The sequence below is a fragment of the Narcine bancroftii genome, chromosome 4, assembly GCF_036971445.1.
Source record: "Narcine bancroftii isolate sNarBan1 chromosome 4, sNarBan1.hap1, whole genome shotgun sequence".
In the NCBI taxonomy this organism is placed as follows: domain Eukaryota; kingdom Metazoa; phylum Chordata; class Chondrichthyes; order Torpediniformes; family Narcinidae; genus Narcine; species Narcine bancroftii.
Window position 1 is genome coordinate 280,186,211 of NC_091472.1, and position 25,877 is coordinate 280,212,087.

Here is a 25,877-nt window from a genome sequence, read left to right on the forward strand (position 1 = left end):
ATGGGAAAAAAACAGCCAAGAAAACATACCAATACCCCTACTTTGTCACAAACCTAAGGAAATTTGGCATGTTGCCTCTGTCCCTCAACTTTACAGATGAATTATAAAAAACATTCTGAGAAAATTAAAAGCTCCAGTTGCTAGGATCTTTAGCAAAGAATTGCTGGAACTCAGCAGGTCAGACAACATCCTTGGGTACATATGGTCCATCAATGCCGAGTTGAAACCTTCAAATAAAATGGTGAAATTATAAAGACTGAATGAAGCTGGGAAAGGGCCCAAAAGGTTACAGGACAGGCTCTTTGAGAGGTGGAGAGATGGGTAGAAGGAGAGGGGAGGAAAGAGAAAAAAAGTCCAAGAACAGGCAAGGACGATATGGAAACCGAGCAATCAAACAGGGGTAAACTGTCCAGGAGAGATACGATGTGTTGTTCCTCAAGTTTCCATTTGGCCTCACTCTGACAATGGAGGGCAGGCACATTATTGTTGGAATGGTTGGGAGGGTGGTGGGGGAGAAAATTGAAGGAAGAATTAAAGTTGTGAAGGAAGCTCAAGTTTAGACCCACAAACAGTCATCCAATCTGCTTTTGGTCTCCCCACATCAAGATGCCGAACTATGTAGTGCAAGATCTGTTCCAACCAAGGCTCCAAGGAGCTGGAGGATGATAAACATAGCTTAGACCAGAACAGAGATTTTATTACTTTGCATAAAATCCATCCTGCTGCCAACACATCAAAAAACTCAATCCACCTTAGCCACACTCTCTTCTCCCTGCTTTCATTGGGAAGAACATTCTCAAGTGTGAAGTGGTCAACCACCAGATTCGAAAATAGCCAGTTTCCAATTGCAATCAGACTCCTCAATGAACCTCACAAGAAATTCCTTGCTCCATTCCAACCTATCTCTCTTTTTCTGTAACTCTGTATTGTATTTTATTTGCTTTACTTGTTTATGGGTTGACTTACTGGACAAACATAAGAAATTAACCAGTTTGCTGACAGTAAAATTGAAATTATGAGATGACCATAATTAGCACAGTGCAGATTTAAATCTGCAAAAACTAAATTATAATGTAAACTAGGATTATTCCAGATTTGACCAGGATTTGTGCTGATTAACCACTTAATAAACAAAGAGAGGTTACCTTCATCACCTATAGATTAAATGGCTATCCACAGGAAGACCCAGATTTAAAGTAACAAACACCCTTCATTCTTCACAAAGCAATAGTAGACATTCATGTACTAGGCTGTTAATAATATAAAGCAAGATCCCAGTACAACTCGCAGCCCATGTTACATTCGAACTCCGTTTAATGCGATGGTTCGGGCCAAAAAAAATTCAAATCGCGATAAAAGTAGGGTCATGCTAAATCAGGGTCAAGACAAAGACTTTTCCAAAAAAATAAAGAACACATATACAATACTTGTATTTGCAATTTTTTTAAAATTTATTTCTTACAATCGTCATTTTATTTCTTAAAAAAGCAACCGAGTGTTCGTTACCTGAATGTCGCTGGTGGCGCGTGAAATCCAAAATGCTTCTGAGCGGGAGGATTTTTATGTGGTCCACATCCTGGGTCTCCAGCCAACGTAAGATGACTTCAATGGCTTCACTTTCGGGGTAGAGGCTTCTCATTGTCATCCTCCTGTGGTTCGAGAACTGGAGCAATAGTAATGTTACGGAAGATCTCGGAGTCTGTCAGATCCTTATGTCGGGTATTCATCATTGGCAGAGTACCTCTGGTGAAAATCCTCTTTACCAATTTTAAATTGCCTCTGAGCCTCAACCACCTCTTCATCTGTGAAACCATAGAATTCTTACCCATCATCATCGGTGGATTTTCGTGATAAAAAGGCTGGACCCAGATCCTTCTCCCAGCATTTTTCTACACACAAGGATCTGACTGCTGCCCAGCCCTTCCCACCTACGTTCAAACTTCTTTAACGTTCATGCTTTACAGATAGTCTTCCAGTGTTGTTGATTCATCTACAACTCCATGAATTAATTCACACCTATAATTCTGCTTGAACACGGAGATGATCCCTTGATCTAGGGGTTGGATCTTAGACGTAGTGCTCTTTGGGAGGAAATAAACTCTGATCTTTCCGTTGCGGCTTAATAGGTTGGCAGCTGGCGTGTGGGCAGGACAGTTGTCAAGCAAAAGAAGAGCTTTGGATTTGAGCTTTTGGTTACGTAAATGAGTGCAGACAGCAAGGACAAAAGTTATGCAAAATCAATCCTCAAAGATCACTGGCCATCCAAGCAGTGGAGCTATGCGTGTAGTCAAACACCAATGACTTCACGGGAAACACGGGACAAGTGAATTTTGCCAATCATGAGCAGTTTTAACTTGTGTGCTCCAGTCTTAACACAAAGCAATAATGTCACGCGATCTTTGTGTTGTTAGAACCCCTCACGTCGAAGGGTGTCATCTTTGCTAGACAGCATGCGGTCTGTGATTATCTTGTAGCAAGGACTGTTTCATCACAGTTGTACACTTGTTTTTTGACACAGCCACCTTCTTCTCAGAGAGTTTTTAGTTCTGCCGGGTATTCACTAGTGGCGACATTGTCGGCTGAGTGAATTTCTCCAAGCACTAACATTTGAGAAATCCTGTGATGGTGTTTAAACTGGTCTAGCCATTCATTGCTAGCTTTGAACTAGGAGGTTTCTCTGTTGATCAGCTGGTCAAATGTCTTGGCTTGAGCTTTGAGAATAGCCCTGAAATTGGAAGGCCTTCTGAGCATTCTTGAATGAACCACATGTACAGGGAAAAATCGAGGCGGACATCTTTGGTGGTCTTCAAGCGTTTGACCTTTAGTTCCGCCTCTTGCTCAACTTTCCAAAGTGACACACATTAACTTATCTTCCTGAGATTTCCAGCCATGAAGAAGTGTTGATTCAGGTATGCGGAGGTCACATGCAACTTGGGTTTGATTTTTATTCTTGATTGCATCAAGTGTGCAAAGCTTGTCTTCAAATGAAAAAGATTTTAGTCTTCTGACGGCGTGCTCCATTTAAATCTGAAAACAATTTCAATTCCGGAAGGGGGGGGGTGCGTGGAAAGCTGATCGCATTAAATCAGGTTGCATTAAATAGGGATTCCACTGTATTAACTGAAGCAAAATACAAAGAGCAGCAATTTCACAAAAAGCAAAATTTAGGGAAAATAAAGTTTCTTTTCCATCTTTTTATGCTTCAGATAGAAATCAAGCAAAGAGTGAAAAGTCTAAAGCAGAAAATATTCATTATTCTATGAGATTCTGAGGTAGAAATCATTGCAAGATAGCAGCAAGATTACCAAATGGATATAATTATTGCAGATATTTACAAATAATTAAAAAGCCAATCATTTGTATTGTCTGGTGTGACATTCTCTCATTTTTCATTTCATTTTATTATGTGGGACTGTCCTTTTAAGAGAACAGATTTAACAAACTGCCTGCAGGATTTGAAGTGACTATGAAACAAACAGCAAGCTTTGAACATAATGTTCCTTTTACATTTGCAGAGTCAACACAGAAGCCCTGGAGAAGCCAGGTGCAGAGACCATGTGACCAACTTATTAAAAAGACAATGCATCGTTTGTTTAGGAGGCCATATTTAAGGAACCAGCACAGGAGTAAACAGTTCTTCAACCTCCTTTGTGCGATTGAGAAATCCACTTGGCCTCATTGTGTAGTTCTAGGCAAATTGAACAAGTTCCTCCTGTTTATTTTAGAATAGGAGGAGGAGAGACCACTTCAACTGACCCACGAAAAGGGTTCTAATTGCAGAAGTTGGTACTCATCTAAAAAGGACATTTCTCTGAAGCACCCCAATAAGGGTTTTGTGAGTAATCAATGTGATGTCACCTCTGGTCTCTTTCACCCACTTCAGTAACTGCTAACTTCATTTTAAAGCTGCGTGTCAGACCCATCCCAAGGCCTATGTGTCACAACCAACATAAAGCCTGTGTGTTGCATCAAATAAAATCCATGTGTCATCACTGAATTTCTGAAACTGAACTTTGAACTGCCTTCCAAGAATTGAACCTGGAGCTGCAGTGGCTTGGGTATTCAACACACGCTAAAATATTCGCGCATAATTAAGAGTTAAGTTGGATAATTATATATAAATTTAGTTAAGTTTAGATAAGTTAGTTAAATTAGATTAGGTGTTAATATTATTTTTGATTAATAATTTAAAATATTATTTTGAATATAACACCATGTAGGCTAATTTAAAAAAAGAAAAGAAAAATAAAATCACTTGTCTGGGACGTGACACTAGAACTTTGCCAAGTTGGCAGATTTTCCAGACAACGGATGTTATTTCTAATAATCTCAACATTAAGATGTTCACACTTGATTTTCTCGGACATTTTCAATTTCTTATTGCTGCAGTTAGAGGTTCCCATCTGCTTTAAAAGGCCATCAATCATCCTGGTGCCCAAGAGCACAGTGAGCTGCCTCAATGACCATCACCCAGGAGCACTAACATCTATGTGATGAAATACTTTGAGAGGTTGGTTATGGCCAGAATTTACACATACCTAAGCAAAGCTCTGAACCCACTGCAATTTACCTATCATCACAATTGCTCCACAGCAAATACAATATCACTGGCTCTCCACTCAGCTCTAGAACACTGCAAAAACAGCATCTTATACATACGGTTACTCTTCAGCTTAACCTTCAACATCATTATTCCTTCAGTGCACATCAAGAACCACCAAACCCTGGGCCTCTGCAACTTTATCCCCTACTTCCTCACTGGAAGAACAGTCAGTTCAAATTGGAAACGTCTCCTCCTCACTATCAACACAGGTGCACCTCAAAGATGCATGCTTAGCCCACTGCTCCACTCACTATACACCCATGACTGGGCGGCCAGGCACAATTCCATCTACAACTTTGCTGATGATACCACGGCTATTGGCAGAATCACTAATGGCAATGAGGAAGTGGTCAGAAGGGAGACAGATCAGCTAATTGAATGGTGTCACACCAGCAACCTTGCACTCAATGTTAGCAAAATCAAGGAGGTAATTGGGGATTTCAGGAGAAAGTCAGAAGAACATGAACAAGTCCTCATTGAAGGCTCAGTAGTGGAGAAAGTCAAGAACTTCCTGGGTGTTAACATCTCCAAGAATCTGTCCTGGAGCATCCATGTTGATGCAATCACAAAAAAGGCTTGCCAGCAGCTATACTTTGTGAGGTGTTTAAGGAGATTCGGTATGTCACCGATGACTCCCAAAAACCTCTACATTCTGGCTGATTTGTATCACTTCCTCGTATGGAGATGTCAATGATCAAGACGAGAATAAAACTCCAAAGGGTTGTTAACTCGGCTTGTGACGTCATGGGCACCAGGCTTCCCTCTATCAAGAACATGTCTTCAGAAAGCAGCCTCTATCCTCAAAGAACCCCATCACCGAGGCCACACCCTTTTCACTTCGCTACCAATGGGAGAAAGGTACAGGAACCTAGAAGAGCCTCAGCGACTTAAGGATAGCTTCTTCCCCATTGCCATCAGATTCCTGATTCCTGAAAGTAAGACACTGCCTTACTTTGATTTTTCGTGCACTATTTTTATTTATTTTTGTAAGGTGGATTATATGAATGTTTGCACAGTGATGCTGATGCAAAACAACAAATTTTGTGACTTGTCATGACAATAAATTCTGATTGCTCAGTGAATCAGGTATACGGCAAAGGTACACTGGAACCAAAGCCCAGATACCTGGTGAGAAATCACAAGAATTCGAACAGATGGAAAGTAGGTTCCTGCAATCTTAATGCATTTCAATTTCTTTCTGTGACCCTACTTAAAAAACAAAGTTGTGATATTGATAAGACTTTGGAAAACATGATTTAATCAGGAAGATAATAACCAATGCACCTACTTTTTCCATTTTCCCTCTTTACTCTGTGATGCTTTTTATTATTCTGCGGCAATAAATCAATTTTCAATCGTCATAATTTCACCAGCAACTATTATCTTCACATTCTTGATTCCTTCAACTCGGTCTTTTCCCAAAACTTCTGGGAATTTATTTGTGGTCTTTCATGAATGCATGTACATGTTTAGTTGCTCTGCCATTTCTTTGTTCATAAGAATGAATTCTCACATTTTTCACTAAGAAATTTATACAGTAAATCCCCATTATCCTACACAGATCACAGATATGCGAATTTTCCAGTTGACTGAGACTCACTCTACAATGCCTAATACACCTGCATTAGAATACCTTTTAAAAGAGAAAAAAAGTGTAAAATGTAATTTGAAAAAAAAAAAAATCAGTATTGTAGTCTTTAATGATGTAAAGTTCACTTTAATCAGATAATTACTGTGACATACAAAATTTAAATTTGAAACCCAATTGCTGGCTATGCAGGTGTTGCTTGCACTGTTCGCTACGCTAACCATGCTGGCTGCCGTCATAATTAACCCCTTCCCTCAGGTTCACAGATAAAGCCTTACTAATAACCTGATACTAATAAAGATAAAGATTATTACTAGGCAGTAGTAGGTAAATCACACAACTGCTGACATCTTCCTCCTTCCCCTCGATATCCTATCTCCATCCTTCCAGCTCCATCTCATGGTTTAGTCAGGCCCACGGTGCACTCTACCACCTTCCTTGCACTGAGAACCCAACTCACCTCCACACAAGAGCCAACTGCAAAAAGAATGTGCTCTGTAATAGAATATTTGTGGATGTATTTGGGAGATAAATTGGTAAAATTAGAGTAAGTTACATACATACACTTTAAAACAGATCTTATTTGAAATACTGAAGAATTCATATTCAGTAACTACAGAAACTATGGAGAATGCTATGCAGATTTCAAGGTGCTAATTGAAATGACGTCATTAAAGCAACAAGCAGGAGACACTCTGGCTGTTGAAAGCTTGACCAAGAAGACTAACTCCTATTGGTTGCTGTAGAAGGAGGGGGTTTTTGCAAGGGAGAGAGAGAAAGAAGGACGTGGCTAGCAGTTGGTATCTCAAATGAAAAGAGAGCGTCACAGCTGAAACATGCAGGAAAAGCTTGTTGGAACTGAAACAGAAAACTCCAGAGTGGCAGATGGCTGAAAGTGCTATCTGTCTGATGTTTCTCTTGGAATAAGCAGAACAGAAAGGAACTCTGTGATAGCCTGAAAGAAAGAGGTTATCATCTGGAGAACCCTGATGGGGCAAGTTTCATTAGCAAGACATTGAGGTGACTAATGGTGATACCTCAGTTATGGAAATCCTGGAACAGCAAAGGGTAAACATTCACCTTTCGAGCACCAAAGCCTGATGAACTTTATACATGTTAAATTCTGTGCACAGTATAAGAATTGCCTGCAACCAGAGAATTTGGAAGAAAGAGAAGTGAAATTGAACTGTGAACCAAATAGCTTTTCTTAAATGTACACATACACGACATACACGTGTGCTTAGAATTAGAAGGGGGTTAAGTTGGGTTAGTTAATAGAGAAAAGTTAGTTTGATTCTGTTTTCTTGATTAAAGATAATTAAAAACAACTTTTAAGCAACTACTTGTCTTGGTGAATGTCTATTGCTGCTGAGTTTTGGGGACCTTTGGGCTCGTAATACTGCACATTGAGGGGCATCGCTAGTTCAGCGGAGCAAACCTGCATATGAACAAAGTCTCAACGCTCCCCAATGGGGTCCACCTTAATTATCTGAAAATTTATTTATTTCCTCTTTTTTTTTGCCAATTGTTTGAGTTTCTGGTTGACTGAATTCCAGAAAATGGGGATTCTTCTGTATTTGCCTTCAGTGATATTTTTTCCCCTCATGGAGAAGCTTTTTGAAGTTTGATTCATGAGTAATACTTCACACTGATCTGAAACTTCCAGGTTATAGTAAATCATTTTGCATGTCATATTTTGCTTGTTAAAAATTTCACATGTTACATCTGTTTCTACTCATTATGTTTTCTTCACATAAGCCACTCAGTAAGTAGAACAGGTATATTTGTACAGTCTTTCACTGTAAGCTGACTAGCTGTGGAAGGGAACAATAACTTTCATGCTGTTTGTTTTCCAGTTGCAGCCTTTTGGTAAGAAAGAGCAGAGAAGCAAAATTAACATTCCATTGAAAAACTTGTTCCTGTTCATTATCAGTTCTGAATAAGGATGACCACCCCAAAATCTCCCAGATGAAATGGAGATTCCGGATGAGAATGGAAACAACCAAGGATACCCAACAGCTGTGGCAGGGCATAAATGACAGGATCTGTTAAAAAGTCAAATCTGGTGCAGTGGCAGACTGCAAAGGTTCATTTAACCACCACCACACAAAAAAAAACACCAGTGCAGCTAGGTCCAACAATGTTTTTGCTGGCTTGTAGTGAGTTGGAAATTACCAGGAGAGGTAATACTAAGAAATTTCTGTAATGTACCTTTTATTACAAGCAGGCACTATTAAACAGAGAGTTCATAAATCTAGACAGAAATGGGAGGCAGATCTAAATATTACAATTGATGAGATCAGTTGGTCAAATCTTTGTCAAGATTGTATGACATATGCTATAGATTATAGATTAGTTCAATATAATTATCTGCATCAAATATATTTAACACCACAAAAATGGAATAAAATGAAATCAAATTTATCAGATAAATGTTTTAGATGTGGTGAAGAGATAGGAACCTTTTCACACTCGACTTGGTTATGTTCTAAAGGTCTTTTTGGGTGGATTCAGGAAATTTTTTTTTGGAACAAATTACTGGTACTGTGTTTCCGCAAAATCCAGACATTTTTATTAGGAAATATAGAAGGATCAAGATCTCAGCTAAAATGATCATTTTATCAAGGGAAATTTATTAAAATAGAATTAGCAGTGGCAAAGTATATTACAGTGACTTGGAAATCAGTTGCATACTTCAGAATGGAAAGACGGAATGCAGAAATTCAAAATCGTATTCCTTTGGAGAATATTACATATAATTTAAGAAATAAATATTCTGCATTTTTACATATTTGGAGCCCGTATATGCAAAGTGTACTTCTGGCCTCTTAAGACCTATGTTCATCTTCTTCCCTAAAATAGTTGCATAAACACTGTAGGATGCCAGTGTGTGAACCGACCCTTCATGCAATCCAGGAAATTATTTTTCCTTCTTTTCTATATTTTATATAACTATATATCATACTTTCTTTTTGTACAATTTCTTTGTGGGGGGGCATAAGGAGGGAAGGAGGGGAGGGTAAGGGTGGGGTAAAACCATGTAATCATTGTAACTTAAAATTTAATCAATATTTGCCTATCTGAAAGTTTATTAATTACATGCATGGAAAATTTTTAAATAAAATATTCAAAAAAAGAATCACCAGTGCACACTCTCATGTTCCCTGATTATCCTCTGTTGTTAGTATTCAAGAATGACGTGTGCTACCTTCAGGAGAGTGAATCCAAGGAAAGCATCTGGTCCGGACTGAGAACTGAAAACCTGTGTTGACCAACTTGATAATGTATTCATGGGTATCTTCAACATATCACTCTGACAGGCACAGTACCAATTATTTTCATCATCCTGGTGCCCAAGGAGTGTGGTAACCTGCTAAATGACTACTGACCAGTGACACTCACATCCACAGTGGATGAGGATGGTGTTGAAGCACATCAGGTCCTGTCTGAGCAGCAACATGGAGCCATTCCAATTTGACTACCACAGCAACAGGTAGATGCCATGTTGTTGGCTCTACACAAAGTCCAAGAACACCTGGACAGCAAAGACACATGCATCAGGATGCTCTTTATCATCTCTAGTTCAGCATTCAATATTATCATCCCCAAAAAATTGATCAGTCAACTCCAAGATTTTGGACTCAACACCCCACTATGTAATTGAATTCTGGATTTCCAGACCACAATCAATAAGGAATGACAAGAACATCTCTACAATCTCCATCAGTACGGGAGCATCACAGGGGTGCATTCATTGTCTCCTGCTCTACTCACTTTACATCTATGACTGTTTGGCTTGACAATAACACCATCTACAAATTTACCACAGTAGTGGGTTGTTTAAAAAGGGGCGATGAGTCAGCATATAGGAGGGAGATTAAAAATTTGGCCAAATGGTGTACTAACAACAACCTTGCACTCAATGTCACCAAAACCAAGGAAATGATTGTGGGCTTCAGGAATGGAAAACCAGAGATGTACAATCAGATCATTGAGGGTGCAGAAGTGGAGAGGGTGAGCAAATTTAAATTCCTGGGAGTCACCATCTCAGAAGACCTATCATGGACCAAGCATATTCATGTCATTGTGAAGAAAGCACATCAGTGCCTCTACTTTCTCAAGAGTTTGTGGAGGTTTGGTATGACATCAGAAACCATGGCAAACCTCTACAGATGTGCAGTGGAACAATAATTAAGGATCCACACCATCCATGACATGCTCCATTCTCACTGCTGCCTTTAAGAGGTGCAGGTGCCACAAGACTCAAAACAGCAGGTTCAGGAACAGTTGCTATCCCTCCCCATCAGACTTTAAACAACAAATGTCAGAGACTCATTTAAGGACTCTTGACTTTGCACATGATTTACTGTATTATTGAATGCATTTTTTTCTATATTGCTCTTTGTTTACATTATTCTTTTGTATATTCATCTTTTGAGTACAGTTGTTTTTCACTAAAGGTAAATCGAAATTCTGCCTGGGCAGCAGGAAAAATAATTTCAGGGCTGTATATGACTTCCTTGTGTTACAAGCCCAGAGGACCCCAAAACACAGCAACAAAAGATATTCACCAAGCCATATGGTTACTTAAACAAAAGTTGCTTTTAATTATCTTTAAACAAGAAAACAGAATCACACTTTAACTTCTAAATTTTAACTTAACTAACCTAACTTAACCCCCTACTAATTCTAAGCGCACATATATGTAATGTGTGTGTAAGTTCAGTAAAGTTCTTTGGTTCACAGTCCAATTTCACTTCCCTTCCTCCAAGTTCACTGGCTGCAGGCAATTCTTATACTGTGCACCAAATTTAACATTTATAAAGTTCATCAGGCTTTGGTGGTAAATGGCTACCACTCAGGAAGGTTCTCGTCGGTTTTCAAAGAGAGATTTGTTGTTCCAGAACACACAATTGATTTACTTCCATCAACCACTTCAGTGTCTTACTGACGAAACTTGCCCCCTCAGTATTCTCCAGGTGATAACCTCTTTCTTTTAGGTCACCACACAGTACTTTTTGTTTCTCATTCCAAGTGAAACATTAGACAGCCAGTCTCCTCCTCTTGCATGAACCACAAGGGCTTTGACCAGGCTGAACTAAGCACTCTCAACCCATCTTCCAAATGGAGTTTTCCACAAGCTTGCCAGCTTGTCCTGTTCCAGTCCTTGCTGCTACTGACTGTAACACTGTAGAACTGATCTCTCTCTCACACACACACACAAACACACACACACACACACACACACACACACACACACACACACACACACACACACACACACACACACACACACACACACACACACCTGTTTGACTCTCTCTGCTTGCAAAAGCCTGCGGCTCCGACAAGTTCTTTCCTCTGTTGTCTTTTTGTAAACAACAATCCATTAGTGAAGTCTCTTGGGCACTCTCCAAAGCTTTTGCAAAGGCTCTGAGGCCCCGACATGTCTAGCATTAGCAGAGCTTCAGTATTTTAAATAAGATCTGCTTTAAAGTGTTTGTATATGACCTACACTAACAAACCCTGCCCCAATTTATCTCCCAAAAACATATCTATATTCTGCCACACATGTATGTGCCCTGACAAAAAATCTCAACTTCAAGCCTTAATTCCCAAATCTCTAAGTTCTGCTGAACACGTTGTTTTGAATTTGTCATTTATTTCAGTTCTGTCAAGCAGATTTATTTCCAAAGTAGAGGAAAACAGAGAGGAGAAACTCATTAACCACAGAACATACCACCTTATTCTTGTAACCTTTCAACAGAGACAGATATTTGGCACAAGTATAAATAAAGTCAGCAAATTTTTTTCAGAAAGTGGGTCACAAATGACTAACTTTGATAAATGTAACATTAACTTTTTGATCGACACAAAAGTGACTTTAAAGAAACAATGGACACAATTCCTTATTGAGGTGCATGAAATCAAAAATAACTTAATATTTGTTGGCAATTAAGAAGTACAAGACACAGCAGGAATGTTCCCTCGTCAGTAAATGATATGATCCAAGGATTGGCATCATCATAAATTGTGATCATTCTTTGTTTGCTTCATATTATAAATAATCTGTCACCAAGAGAGAAAACCACTGGAGATAGTTTCAAAATGATGCATTTTGAAATGCTTTCTTAATGACATATAAAGTTGTGTAAGAACAAGGTTATTTATTTTCATAAAGATTTAATATGAATAAGAACTTAAAAGCACTAATGGAATTTAGTCTCTACACTTAATGGGTGAAAGTAAAAATTGGGAACATTGTTCAGGGTTTATATGAAATTTTGGGCAGAACTGCACAGCAAACATAAACCTCCAATATTGAGAAGCAAAATAATAAAGTCTTCAGTGCAAATGGAATTTCACAGAGTAGTTGGAGAAAGTCTGGCATATAAAAACCAATTAAACAGAATTACGAGTAGTACTTTAAGAGCAGAGCTGTGACAAGTGAAATAGATTTATTTTTAAAAGCATAAAATATTGAAATTTTATTCAGAAGGCAGTGACAATTCAATTAAAAAATCATATATAGTAACTTTTGTTTACACATGGTACCAAGAGCTTGGAAGCAAAATTGGTGCACGAGTTGATACAGGTTTAGTAGGACTTAAATGATAAAACAGGCTCAAGGGATGGCATGCCAACTGCACCTGTGTCCATAAATGTTATCATGAATTTACACAATCTTGATGATAATGCAGTTTGCAAGTTACAAGACTATTTTTTCTCTGACAAGCTCGGAATAATTTTATCTGAACAAAAATACAGCATTTATTTTTACAAATAGAATACACCAGTTATTTTAGCCTGAAATCAACACAATTAAAATCTTCACCAGCAAAAGAAAAAAAAAATCAATTTATGATAATTATGGGAGAAATAAAATACTTGCATTGTGGTACTGATTATTATTACTTTTTATTGGATTAGTACCCATTTTTTACTTGATCCAATTATTATAATTCATCTTTACATCTGATTGTATGCTTTTCTTTCAACTCTCTTCCTCTCTCTCATTAGTATAAATTACAGCTTTGAGGGAAGAAAAATCCAGATCGATTCATCCTCAGGACTTCCCAGGATTCCACTGTTATGTGGAGAAGAATAATATCCACATTGTAGGATGTTGTGGTACACGATCAAAAAATCTGAGGAATGGCCTGTTAATTGGTTTTGGAGATTTGGAGGAGGGAAATAAACATGCACCACCAATCCACAATATAATTTGTCAGCACATGAATTTTGTGCACCATTTGTTTGCAATTTGAGTACAATAATGAACGTCAACCATTTCAAAAGTTGGCAGGAAATGATGATTGATGGTATTTGGTTTAAGCCATGAATGGGAAGAGATTTGGACAATATTGTTCCTAAACCAAAATGCTTGAGATAAAGCAACAGAGTTTATTCCACAGGACATTCATTCTAAAACTGACAATAAGCATAACATCCCATCTCTTATCCCCACTGCAATGATACTTACTGAATATGGCAGATAATAAATGACAATTAGATTATCCCTGGTTTGACAGTAGTGAAAACGGAGACAACCTTGGTGACTTCAGCTTTGATTTGGTCGTGACTTGATTGAAAGGCAAGAATAAATATCTTTGCATTAAAATTATGTTTTTATTTAAATGGAACCCAAATAATCAGAAATTTTGCTATGCAGAGATTACCAAACTTGGAAACAGGTCCTTGTTTTTCTTGATTCAAAAGTTTTGGGGACTTCAAAAATAAAAGGGAGGTGGGATGTGTTAGGGAGATTGAAATGATCAACATGTGAGCACGCCAGATTGTTCTTTAAAAGTTATATAAAGACCAACTGATGAGTTTTATGATCCATCCAGGGTAATATTTAGTTACCATCTCAGCAGATATATTTTTAATTCATCTTGTAACACTAAAATAATACTTGCAGCAACTAAGATATCACTACAATCCTGTACATTGTAAAGCCCCATGCTGGAAATCATAGTTGTAGCCATGCGTTTACCTTCAGCTTTTGACAGCAATGTTTCTGTAATGAGGTAATAAATCAAACCAAGGCTCCTTCTTAGTGCTGATGAAGATGTCAATTGTACTGAACCTGATGGAAGCTGGCAAGGGGAGTCCCATGTCCTCATCAACAGTGTGGAGTCCTGCTATGAATACTCCTTCTATTGATCAGGAAAATCATTCCCAAGTACCTGGAGGTTAAAAATTAAAGCATATTATCTTAAATTCAGACCACAAATCCAAAAATGCTATTGGAAGCAGTAAATCAGGCTCCCTTCAGTCCTTTTAATGATAGCAAATGACATCACAGTCACCTAACTGGTCTTCCCCACATTCCCCCCCTCCCCACATAAAAAAACAACCCATCATTACTCCAGTTTAAAGTTGTACACCCCATAACAAAGAGTTTGCTCGTCAAAATTCTGCTTCATTTAAAATGACTTGACATGAAAATTGATTTATAGTAAAAGAAAAGCAGGTGGAGATGAAGTTTTCCATTTGTGAGCATCTGAAATGCTTAATTATTTTTAGAACACAAAAATCATGCTTGGAATATAGCCAAGACAAGAGGTTCAAATATACATTTTAGAACAATAATAAATAATCATTTCATTCTCAATCTAAATATTAATCACATGTTCATGAAGCAAACTTATTATGACATGAAATAATGTGGTCGCTCTCTTTTTACAAATTATGATGCAATTTGTACCATTTCCAGCAAGATCCATTATGTGTTGGAAAGATTTCCTCAGTATTTTGTTGATTTATGTGATCAAATCTTTTCATTCTTCTTTAAATTAGGCTCCCGTTAAATACTGCCAGATAAAGCAAAACATTAAAACATCCTGAAGCCAAATCCAAATAGCCAGAGTTATAAGTACTGTTGTCTGATATGTATGCAGATGATTTGAAAGAAGATTATTTACAAATAAACTTTGTGCGTCATTTAAATGCATTTTTTAAAAACCAGAATTACATAGTGCCCACTACAAGGACTATAAGGACTCTCACTTGTGCACTTTATTGATTTTCTTTTTGTTCTCTCTGTATTGCAGTTTACATTCGATAGCTGTTTGCAAGTTTACGCTGTGTTTATTGGTGATAAATCTACCACATCCACAGGGGAAAAAAAAACCTCAGAGTTGTATGTGATGGCATGTATGTACTCTGACAATAAATCTGAAATCTGAAGCAACACCAAATAATTTCCCAATACTATTTTCTCAACTCAGATATGTCCAAATTTTTAGCTTAAGGACTGGTTTCTCCAACTTTTCATTCATAATATCCAATTTAAAGAGGTTTTGCTCTATTATTCAATTATTGATCTGCCTTGCAGATTAAAATCATAGGACATTATGAGTCCTTGACAATTTTGCCAGTGTAGCAGCCTGCTAACCCAGTACACAAGATGGCTGATGAACACTGCGACTACGCAGACCCTGCAGGGCCAAAGGCCTTCGTCCTCGGTGACAGCCCACACAGTGGGAAGCAACGACGAAAATGCTGACCAATCCAAGGCCTGTGCTTTCGTGACGCCACTCCTGTTGTCAGCAGCAGGGACAGAATGTAAGCCAAGCTTCCAGTGCAATAAACCAGTCTTCAACTTCTTGTGTATCATTCCTCCCACACTTCATAGAAGCGTGCATGCTACATTGTGTCCCTGACAGGACTAATTGCCAGTTAGACCTGAAGATGACTGACCAGGTGGCTCTTCACGCGGTTTTGTTGAAGCTGCCAACGTTCTGGGCATTGTAGCCACATGTGGTTTGAATAGGCCAAAGCCCAGTTTCACCTCTGACAGATCATGCTGATGCCACATGTTACTACTACATGGTGAGCTCATTCAACCAGGACATGGCAGCAAGGGTCGTCAATTTCCTGTGGCAGCCTCCGGAAAAAAGATAATACGATGCCTTCGAGAAGCTATTAACCCACACCTTCAGGCTCTCAAGGCACGAGTGCACCACACGATTGTCATATATGGATGGATTGGAGTGCAGAGCCCCATCTGCCCTCATGAGCGAGATGCTTTCCCTTGCTGAGGGACACAGGCCTTGTCTGCTCCGAGCAGATATCCAACTCTTGCTCACTGATGAAGATTTCAGTGACCTCAGGAGAGTCGCAGCCCAGGCAGATGGACTCTGGAGAATGAAGAAGGAAAGTCGTGCCTTGGTGGAATAGATCGCTAGGTCCCACACACAACCAGCGACAAGACCACAGCAAGCGGAGAAGCAAGTGGACACTCTACCCACCATTACTGTTACCATCACCTGTTAATGCTGTTCACCCTGTGTATTTCAGGGAAACGCCATGGCCAACGGTCGCTAATGGTTGCAGTGGTTGGCTAATGTGACAGCTTCCTTCGGTCGCTAATGGCTGCAGTGGTTGGCTAATGTGACAGCTTCCTCCACATGTGAGGTTCTGTCCGGAAGGCGCTTTCTTGTTGACAATGGTGCCGAAATAAGCGTCCTTTTCCCACCCCCACCCCCACCCCCTTGGCCTACCATACTCGGAATGGCAAGCCAGGCCCGGCACTGAGAGCAGCTACTGTTGCCCGCACCATCCCTCTCTTCTTTGGTAGCAATTGGTTCACGTTGACATTAACGATTGTGGCGGTGATACAACCACTCCTGAGAGCAGACTTCCTGTGAGCCCACTGCCTGCTAAAGGGGGGGCGTTTGGTACATGCCAGGAGTTTTCAAACATTGCCCTTGGGGGAAGCCAAGTTACATGCCCCCCACCTTGACTCCATTACTTTGTTCAACAACACATTCACGCATATCCTGGCAGAGTTCCCTCTGATCGTGGCACCACAGTTTTCCTCAGCTGAACAAAAACATGGGGTAAGGCACCACATTCTTACTGAGGGCCCCACGCTCCATGCCAGGACGGGCCTTCCACCCCAGAGAAGCTCACCTTGACAAAGGAGTAGTTTTTTTTTAAAAAATGGAAGAGCTAGGGATAGTGCAGTGCTCTGACAGCCCCTGGGCCTTCCCCCTGCACAAGGCATTGAAGACTGCAGGAGGGTGGAGGCCATGTGGTGACAATCCCTGCCTCAATGAGGTCACCACAACAACAGATGCCCAGTGCCCCATATCCAAGACTCCACCGCTATTTTACAAGGGGCTTGGGCATTTTCAAAAGTCGACCTCTTCAGAGGCCATCACCAGATCCTGGTCCATCCCAAGGCATCCCTAAAACTGCCATCAATTCTCCTTTTGGACTTTGAGTTCCTGTGAATTCCCTTTGGACAGTGGGAAAATTGAAGTGGGTCAAGGTTGGCTGGTAGGCCAAAGTTGATGTGAACCTTGAGCAGCTTCTCAAATATTTTTATGATGCTGGATGTCAGAGCAAATTATCATTTAGGCCAGTTTTGTGCTTTTCCTTGGTATTGGCAATAATGTGTCCTTCTTAAAACTGAGCTACTGTAAGGAACAACTGAAGATATTTGTGAAAATGACTGCCAGTTGATCTCTGGACATACCCCAGCTTTCCATCAGTTCATTTGCTAGAAGGCTGAACTGACTTCTGTGGCAGTGCATGTAGGAGTCTATGTGGATGTCACTTTTCCACTGTATCCCAGTTCAAAGTGAGCATTAAATATATTTAGCTCATTGGAGAGTGCTGTGTTATTGCATGCTATGCAATTCAACTTTGCTTTACACTCAGTAATACCATAATCACTGTGTTCTTGATATTCTATTGGAACTCCAGCTTGGCTACCCCGATAGCCTTGCAAAGATATTGCTTGGATTTCTTGTAGAGGGCCAGCTCTCGTGACTTGAATGCCTCTGTAACCTTTAGCAGCAACTCAACATCCTCGAAACTTCCAGAATTTCTGATTGGGGAATACCTTTGTTGCCTTTTTGGTCACAGCCAAGATGAGCTTTTGCACTGACTGATAAAGTCAGTACAAACACCAGCAGCACATTCATTGAAGTTATTTGCCAAATCCATGTACATGGACCAGTTCGACAAGTCACATGAAATTAGGTCTGTCTCCTCAGTCAATCTTGAGGTTAGCTTGACTGAAGGCCTAACATTTACGAATATGGCCCTGGGAAAGATTGTTTAGAAGTTGCTATGGAGGTGAATAGGACATCCAATACAAGCTCTATATTTTCCTGGGGCTAGTCTGAATAACAGATGTGAATTCTCATAGCAAGTCATGGAGGCAGTAATTCACTAGTAGGTATTCCTGGCCAGGGCAGAGGAAATTTTCAGGACTGTCACATTTGAGCATGATGTGGTGCATGAAAAATGGGTGTTTTTCTGATTGGCAGAGAGTGGTAAGTGGGGTGCTGCAGGGGTCAGTGCTGGACCTGCAGCTGTTCACCATTTATATTGATGATTTGGAAGAGGGGTCAGAGTGTTGTGTAGCCAAGTTTGCAGATGATACTAAATTGAGTGGAAAAGCAAATTGTACAGAGGATGTAGAGAGGCTGCAGAAGGATATAGTTAAATTAGGTGAATGATCAAAGGTCTGGCAGATGGAGTACAAGATTAGTACATGCGAGGTCATCCACTTTGAATAGAAGAGCAGACTATTATATAAATGGTGAAAAATTGCAACATGCTGCAATGCAGAAGGACTTGGGAGTGCTTGTGCATGAATACCAAAACGTTAGGTTGCAGGGACAACAGGTTATTAAGAAGACAAATGGAACATTGGCCTTCATCACTAGAGGAATTGAATTCAAGAGCAGGGAGGTCATGCTGCAAATATACAAGGTACTGGTGAGGCCACACCTGGAGTACATTGTACATTGGAGGCATTCCAGGGAGGGTTCACCAGATTGATCCTGAAGATGAGGGGGTTGACCTACGAGGAGAGACTAAATCGTCTGGGATTATACTCAATCAAATTCAGAAGAATGAGAGGAAATCTTATAGAAAAATATAAAATTATGAAAGGAATAGATAAGATAGAGGCAGGAAATGTTTTTAAAACTGGTAGGTGAGACCAGAACCAGGGGAGACAGCCTCAAGATTCAGGGGAGTAGATTTAAGACAGATGAGGAAAAGCTGTTTTTCTCAGAGAGGAGTGAATCTGTGGAATTCTCTGCCCAGGAAGCAGTTGAGGCTACTTCATTAAACATATTTAAGGTTCAGTTATAAAGATTTTTTACATAAAAAAAGGAATGAAGGGATATGGGGAAAAAGCAGGTAGGTGGAGTTGAGGCAATGATCAGAGCAGCCATGATCTTATTGAATGGCAAAGCAGGCTCAACAGACTGGATGACCTACTCCTGCTCCTATGTTTTTACGTTTTTATGAGAGTTTGAGAAGCTCTCCAATCATACCCTTTGGTCAGGAGTGGGGGTGCAAACCATGTCTCAATGAAGCAAAGCACGCAGCATTCCCTCTATTTTTTTAATCCTTATTAGACAAAAATTCAGAGAAAAGAACAGGAAAAAGGAAGAAAATTAAAATTGGAACAAATATAAAATAGCTGTAGAAACTCAGCAGGCCAAGCTTCATCTGTGAAGGCCAAGGGAGTTGACATTTCAGGTAGTGATTCTACATCCAGATACCGCTTGACCTGACAAAATCCTCCAGTTGCAATGTTTATGCTCTAAATTCAAGCATCAGTTATCTCAAGTCTCCAACTGAAATCAGAAATGTTTTCCATTTGTGGAAATAATTTGCAAAGTTCCAATTGCAAAAATTGGAAAATTATAAAATTATTGAATATTAAAAAGAAAATTATGCCAATTCTTTGTTTTAAACACATTTTATGCAAACAGGCCAAAGTTATTGGAGATCATCAATTAATATTATTTTTCACATCAGTCTGAATTGCTGAAATGTACTGAACATTTCAAGTTCAGATTTTCTGCTCTATCAACTAACAATCACAAAAAAATGATTATACAATTGGTGTCAAAATCGTAGAAACTGCAACAAAATGGTTTTCCATGGATTTCAGGTCATCCATTCTTTTTTCCATCGATTAGTGTTAAATTATTTCAAAGGTTCTTATTTCTATATTTTAAAATATTCCTAAACAATAAGAGTCAAAAGAAAAGGCCATGATGGCTTCCTGAGAAAAAAATGACATTTTGCATCATATTAAATAAAATTGCTTCCAAAATTAACTACAGCATGTGTCCGCAGTGAAATATGATTCTTACGTAAATAAAATGACATTCATTGAATACACCTTGGTTTATTCAAAAAGCTTTCTAATGAAGAGAAACTGCAATATATGATTTGCTGCAGTGCAATACAGAATGTGTCATGCTCTACTGGATTATTTTATTTGAATTAATTTAAAATGGAAGTAAATAAAGCCATTTCCAATCAAGTTTTTGCTTGATTTGAATTATTTGTAAATTCAAATGCAAAAAAATTAAAAGTTTGAACACCAACAGAGTGAACCTGACTAATGAAGAGATCCAGGCTAAAAATAGGACTGTGCATTTTTGGCCCAATAAACAGGTGCTAAAGCACTAAGTTGAGGGAAATAAATAGACTGAAACCAGGTCTTCCTTGCTTCTAACAAATTGTTATCATTAGGCCTTTTCAAACTGCCGTGTAAAATGGGATTAACTGGGCAATTTGCCCGATTAGCGCCCCAGTTATCTGGCAGTTAGAAATGTGTTGGAATCCAGCGGGTCCTTGACCTACTTCAGAGTAATCAAGAAACCCAGTTAAATTTACCTAGGTTGCATCCATAGGCGCTTTGAACAGGAAAATGGCTGACCCAGTTACGCTGGTGATGTCAGCACTTGTGTGCAAGCGTCACAGGGAAACCCCTGGCTGAAGTGCCTGCCGCGATCTAGGGAGAGAGAGGGGTTACTGCCGGGGTGGGGGGGTGGGGTGGGGTGGGGGAATAGGGGAGGTTGCTTCCACTGGGGAGGGGGGAAGGGGAGAGAAGAAGAAAGGGAGGTCGCTGCCGGGGGCACGCGATTGACGGGGGTGCCAGTGACTGATGGGGTTGGGGGATGGGGAGACTGACTACCAATAGTTCCCATAAGTGAATGACATGTCACTTACCACATCATTGTGGGGAGGGATTTAATAGGTCCATCCCCCTGCAATTTAAAAGGTGCTTCAAGCACTTTTGCCCCAGGAATTGAACCCGGGACCCATGAGGGCTACCAGGTGCTGCAGTTTAAAAGAGGCTACAGTTTGCTCTTGTACAACTGGCACAAGCTAAACTAATCTCACCTTTGTCCTGCAGGAAATTCAAGCACCTGTGATATTTTATCAACACTGAAGCCAAAAATTGAGGAGCCTGCAAACACCTAATTCTTTACATAAACCTATTAGAATGGTGAATTTGTCGTTTTAAAAATTGGTACTCCAGGAACCACTAATTCACACATTTAACACATTCTGCCTGTGATCATTGAAGCAAGTCTGACCCATTACATTCATTACTTAATTAAAATTAGCCATGCACCCGAGTGGCACATTCACATGGACAACACACAGCCAGAAAATTAAACCCTCATCATGCAAAGTGTTTCTGGCATTTTTGGTTTTCACATCAGTCTTCGGGGGCTCATTTGAGGAAAGCATATAATCACAGCTTACTTTAAGTGCCTGCACCTCAAATTAGTGGAGGTACAAATCTTCATCAAACAAATAGGATCCATTTTGGAAAAAGTGAAATAACTAGCACAAACAATGGCTGTCCTCATTGGAATCAATAATTTCAGCCCCTAATCAACAATTCAAGTTGATTTCAAGTGCATCATCTTTCAGCTGCCTCTTTTCTTTTTAAAAAAAACTTTCCTCAGAAATGAGACTGGGTGGGGGGTGGTGGGTGGAGAATTATATGGGAGAAATATTATGTATTTACTTGTATTTTGATTTTGATTGCAAAATACACATATAAAAATACAAATTAACAAACCGATCTTAAGGCAGACAAATGTGAGATGCATAATCAGTAAATCAGCCAAGTGTTCATCTAAAAAAGAAGTCCGAACAGAACAAGGAAGTGAGCAGCACCAGCAATTAACATTCCCTTTCTGTCATTTGGAGTGAAAAGCTTCATGCTTGGGTATCCAGTCTGTTAATTCAATCAACAGTCCACAAACTGCCAGAAAACTTAGGTATCTCTTGCAGCAGAACTTAATGGCCAACTTGTGAATGCATGCCACAACGTAATTAAGATGAAGGGTTGTAAAGCCATACCTTTTTAATGAGAAAATAATTATAGCTGTTATGTTAACTGGACACAAAATCTTGATTATGCCACACAGAGTTAAACAAGAAGATGCTGGGGTCTTTTGCAGTACACTAAAAATCTGGAGAAACTTCATAGATTTTTCGGACGTGAGCCCTTCTTCAGGAGTGCCTAAGATGAGATCTTCCAGTCCAGATTATTCAAAATGTCCTCCTTCAAAAAATGGGGCTTTCTCTCCACCACCATCAACTCAACCCTGACCCTCATCTCCTCCATTTCCCACTCATCTTCCCTGGCCCCCTCTGCCCCAGGCACAACAAAGATTTCCCTGGTCCTCACCTACTTCCCTTATCAGCCTCCACATCTAGCATATTCTCCGTAATTTGTCACCTACAACATGATGCCAATACATATCTTCCCCTTTTCTCCGCTCTCCACCCTCCATAGACAACATGATGCCAATACACATCTTCCCCTTTTCTCCACTCTCCACTTTCCATAGATATTGCTCCTTCTGTGACTCCCTCGTTCTTTCCCATTAATCACCCCCTTGGCGCATTCCCCTGCTGCCATATTAAGTGCCACACGTGCTCACACCTCCTCTGTCACCACCATTGGGGGCCTCCAGTCTTTCCAAGCAAAGCAATACTCACTTGTGCATCCATGAAAGTCATCTACGGCATCGGTTGCTCCTGTTGTGGCTTTCTCTACATCAGAGAGACTGGACACAGATGGGGAGATTGCTTTGGAGAGTGCCTTCGCTCTGACCACATCAGTGAGAGGGATCTCCAAGTGACCAACCATTTCAATTCTGCATTCTACTTGTGCACTGACATGTCTATACATGGCTTTGTGCTGTCTAACCAAGACTATCCATAAATTGGAGAAGCAACACTTAATTTTCTGTCTGGGCACTGTCCAATCAGATGGTATTATCTGGCTCCTGTTTGTCGACTCCCCATTCCATTTCTCTTCCCCATCCGTCTTCTGTCCTCATCTCCATTCACAGAGCCAATCCATTCCCTAAGTTTGCTGGTGTGCCTTCCCTCCTTATCTACCTATTACCGCCTGCCTTTGGGACTGTGCTCCTCCCCCGATACCATTTTGTTTGGGCACCTGCCCACATTTTGCTTATACCATTAGCCACATAAAGTGCATTGTTGGAGCTGCTGAGTTTTGCCAGCATTGTGTTTTTACTTCAATCAAGCTAAATTGCTCCACATATCCAACATTCAAAAACACATAGCTACACCTTTGCTTCAGAGGAAATAAGATGAGCCAAAGGAGAAGTCACTGAGGGCAAGTACATTCTGCTAAGGAGAGATGGTGGTGGTGGTGGAGGGCTGGTTTGATCTGTTTTCTATAGCCCCTTTCACACTGGCGAACCGCTAAAATTAAGGTTCAATAAACCATTTTAAAATAGCGGTAGAGCCGTTCACAATGGACCAATGTTAACTTGTTCTTTGTGCCCTTCCACATTCACCACTGACATCGCAGAGCAAAGGGGCACCTATCCTCCAGCAATGACATCCTGCATACTCCTTGTCCTGTTTACACTGGGCAAACCAGTACGCTATTTCAAAACAAATCGGTGATGGTACTACCTCCCAAGGCGGTACATCCTCAGGGCGATTTGACCAGTGTGTCGATTTGTGAGTATTCACACTGGCAGTTAATTACTGGATTAAAGTGTCAGTGTGAAAAGGGCCCATGACTGAGTGAGAGCCTTGAGGCCTTCTGCATCGCATTTATGCGCACGATACATATTGCAAGCCTCCAATTTCTAAAGATTAAAAGGCATTAGAAAAGAAGCAAAATAGAATGCTAGAAGAGGCTTTCTAACCTGTTGGTTCTCAACCTTTTTCTTTCCACTCACTTACCACTTTATGCCATAGTGCTCTGTAATTAGTAAGGGTTTGCTTAAGGTGATATATGAGTGGGAAGGGAAGCTCGAGAATCACTGCTCTGGACCAATTTATTACTGAAATATTTTGCTTGAGAAAAACTGTCATTGGCCCATTTCCTTTGGAGTTATGAAACTGTGCACATAACGAGTCAATTAGATTACGATTAAAACAGTGGTTTTTAAACTTTTTCTTTCCACTCATATACCACCTTAGGTAAATCCTTACTAATCACAGAGCATCAATGGCACAGGGAATACTTAAAAGTGGTATGTAAGCCAAAGAAAAAGGTTGAGAATCACTGCTCTAACCAGTAGGAATGCATGAACGGTTAAAATTCCTTCAACTATTTTAAACAACCACAAGTTCAGAAAGTAGTAAAGCAACAGAAAGTTACAAGGATAACAGTGGGAGCAGAATCACATTGTGCAAGGAGCAGCCCAAACAGATGGACAAAATGGATGAATTTTGTCTTGCAAAGAATTTGCAGCACAACGTGATTACCAATCATGTCAACTTTGTTGTCATCTGATTGCACAAGTACAATCTGATGAAACTGTGTTCTCTGGTTCCAAGTTCAAAACATGTATGTTGGACAAGTTCAGTGGATCCCCCATTTAACGCAACCCGATTTTACGCTAAACTGGGGATTACGTGATCAACCACTGGACACATTTTTCCCTCTTTTCAGATTTGAAATTGCTTTCAGATCAAAATGGAATCTTTTTCAGTGAAAGGTAACCTTCGTGCACTTGATGCAATCAAGAATAAAAGTCAAACCCAAGTTCAATGCGACCACAGCATACCTGAATCAACAGTTCGTGGCTGGAAATCTCAGGAAGATAAGTTATACACGTCGCTTAGAACAGTTCAGCAAGAGGCAGAACTAAAAGCCAAACACAGGAAGACAGCCAAAGATGTCAGTCTCAATGACTCCCTGTAAAGTGGTTCATTCAAGCATGCTCAAAGGCCTTCCAATTTCAGGGCTATTCTCAAAGCTCAAACCAAGAGGTTTGACCAGCTGATCAATGGAGAACCTCCCAGTTCAAAGCTAGCAATGGATGGCAAGACCAGTTTAAATGTCATCACAGGATTTCTCAAGTATTAGTGACTGGAGAAATTTGCTCAGCTGACAGTGCCGCCGCCAGAATACCAGAACTAAAAACTCTCTTAGAAGAAGGTGGCTATGTTGAAGAACAAGTGTACAATTGTGACAAAACAGACCTCTGCTGCAAAATGATGCAAAATCATCCCAGACCACACGCTGACTAGCAAAGATGACGCCCATCAACGTGAGGGGTTCAAACAACAAAGATAGTGTGACATTATTGCTTTGTGTTAAGACTGGAGCACTCAAGTTAAAACTGGTCATGATTGGCAAAATTCGCTCATCCTGTTGTTTCCACCATGTCATCATGAAGTCATTAGCGTTCGAGTACATGCATAGCAGCAATGCTTAGATGGCCAGTGTCATCTTTGAGGATTGGTTTTACATCATTTTTGTCCTTGCTGTCTGCACTCATTTTCATAACCAAAAGCTCGAATCCAAAGCTCTTCTTTCGCTTGACAACTGTCCCGCCCACACACCAGCCGCCAACCTATCAAGCCGCAACAGAAAGATCAGAGTTTCCTACCTCT

General features: G+C 40.0%; 1 protein-coding gene across 25 annotated transcripts in view; it reads right to left on the minus strand.

Moving 5' to 3' along the window:
• Window positions 1-25,877, minus strand: part of LOC138762011 (R3H domain-containing protein 1-like) — a 205,339-nt gene that overhangs the window by 123,362 nt on the left and 56,100 nt on the right. For 13 of the 25 annotated variants that reach the window (XM_069935145.1, XM_069935146.1, XM_069935163.1 and 10 more), the window contains 2 exons: window positions 14,902-15,007; window positions 14,188-14,380 (listed from right to left, as the gene is read on the minus strand). The exons of 5 other annotated variants lie outside the window; for them this stretch is intronic. The gene's annotated coding sequence lies outside the window, so the exon portion shown is untranslated. The remainder of the gene's footprint in view (window positions 1-14,187; window positions 14,381-14,901; window positions 15,008-25,877) is intronic. 7 more of the 25 variants (XM_069935149.1, XM_069935153.1, XM_069935168.1 and 4 more) reach the window with 1 other exon arrangement.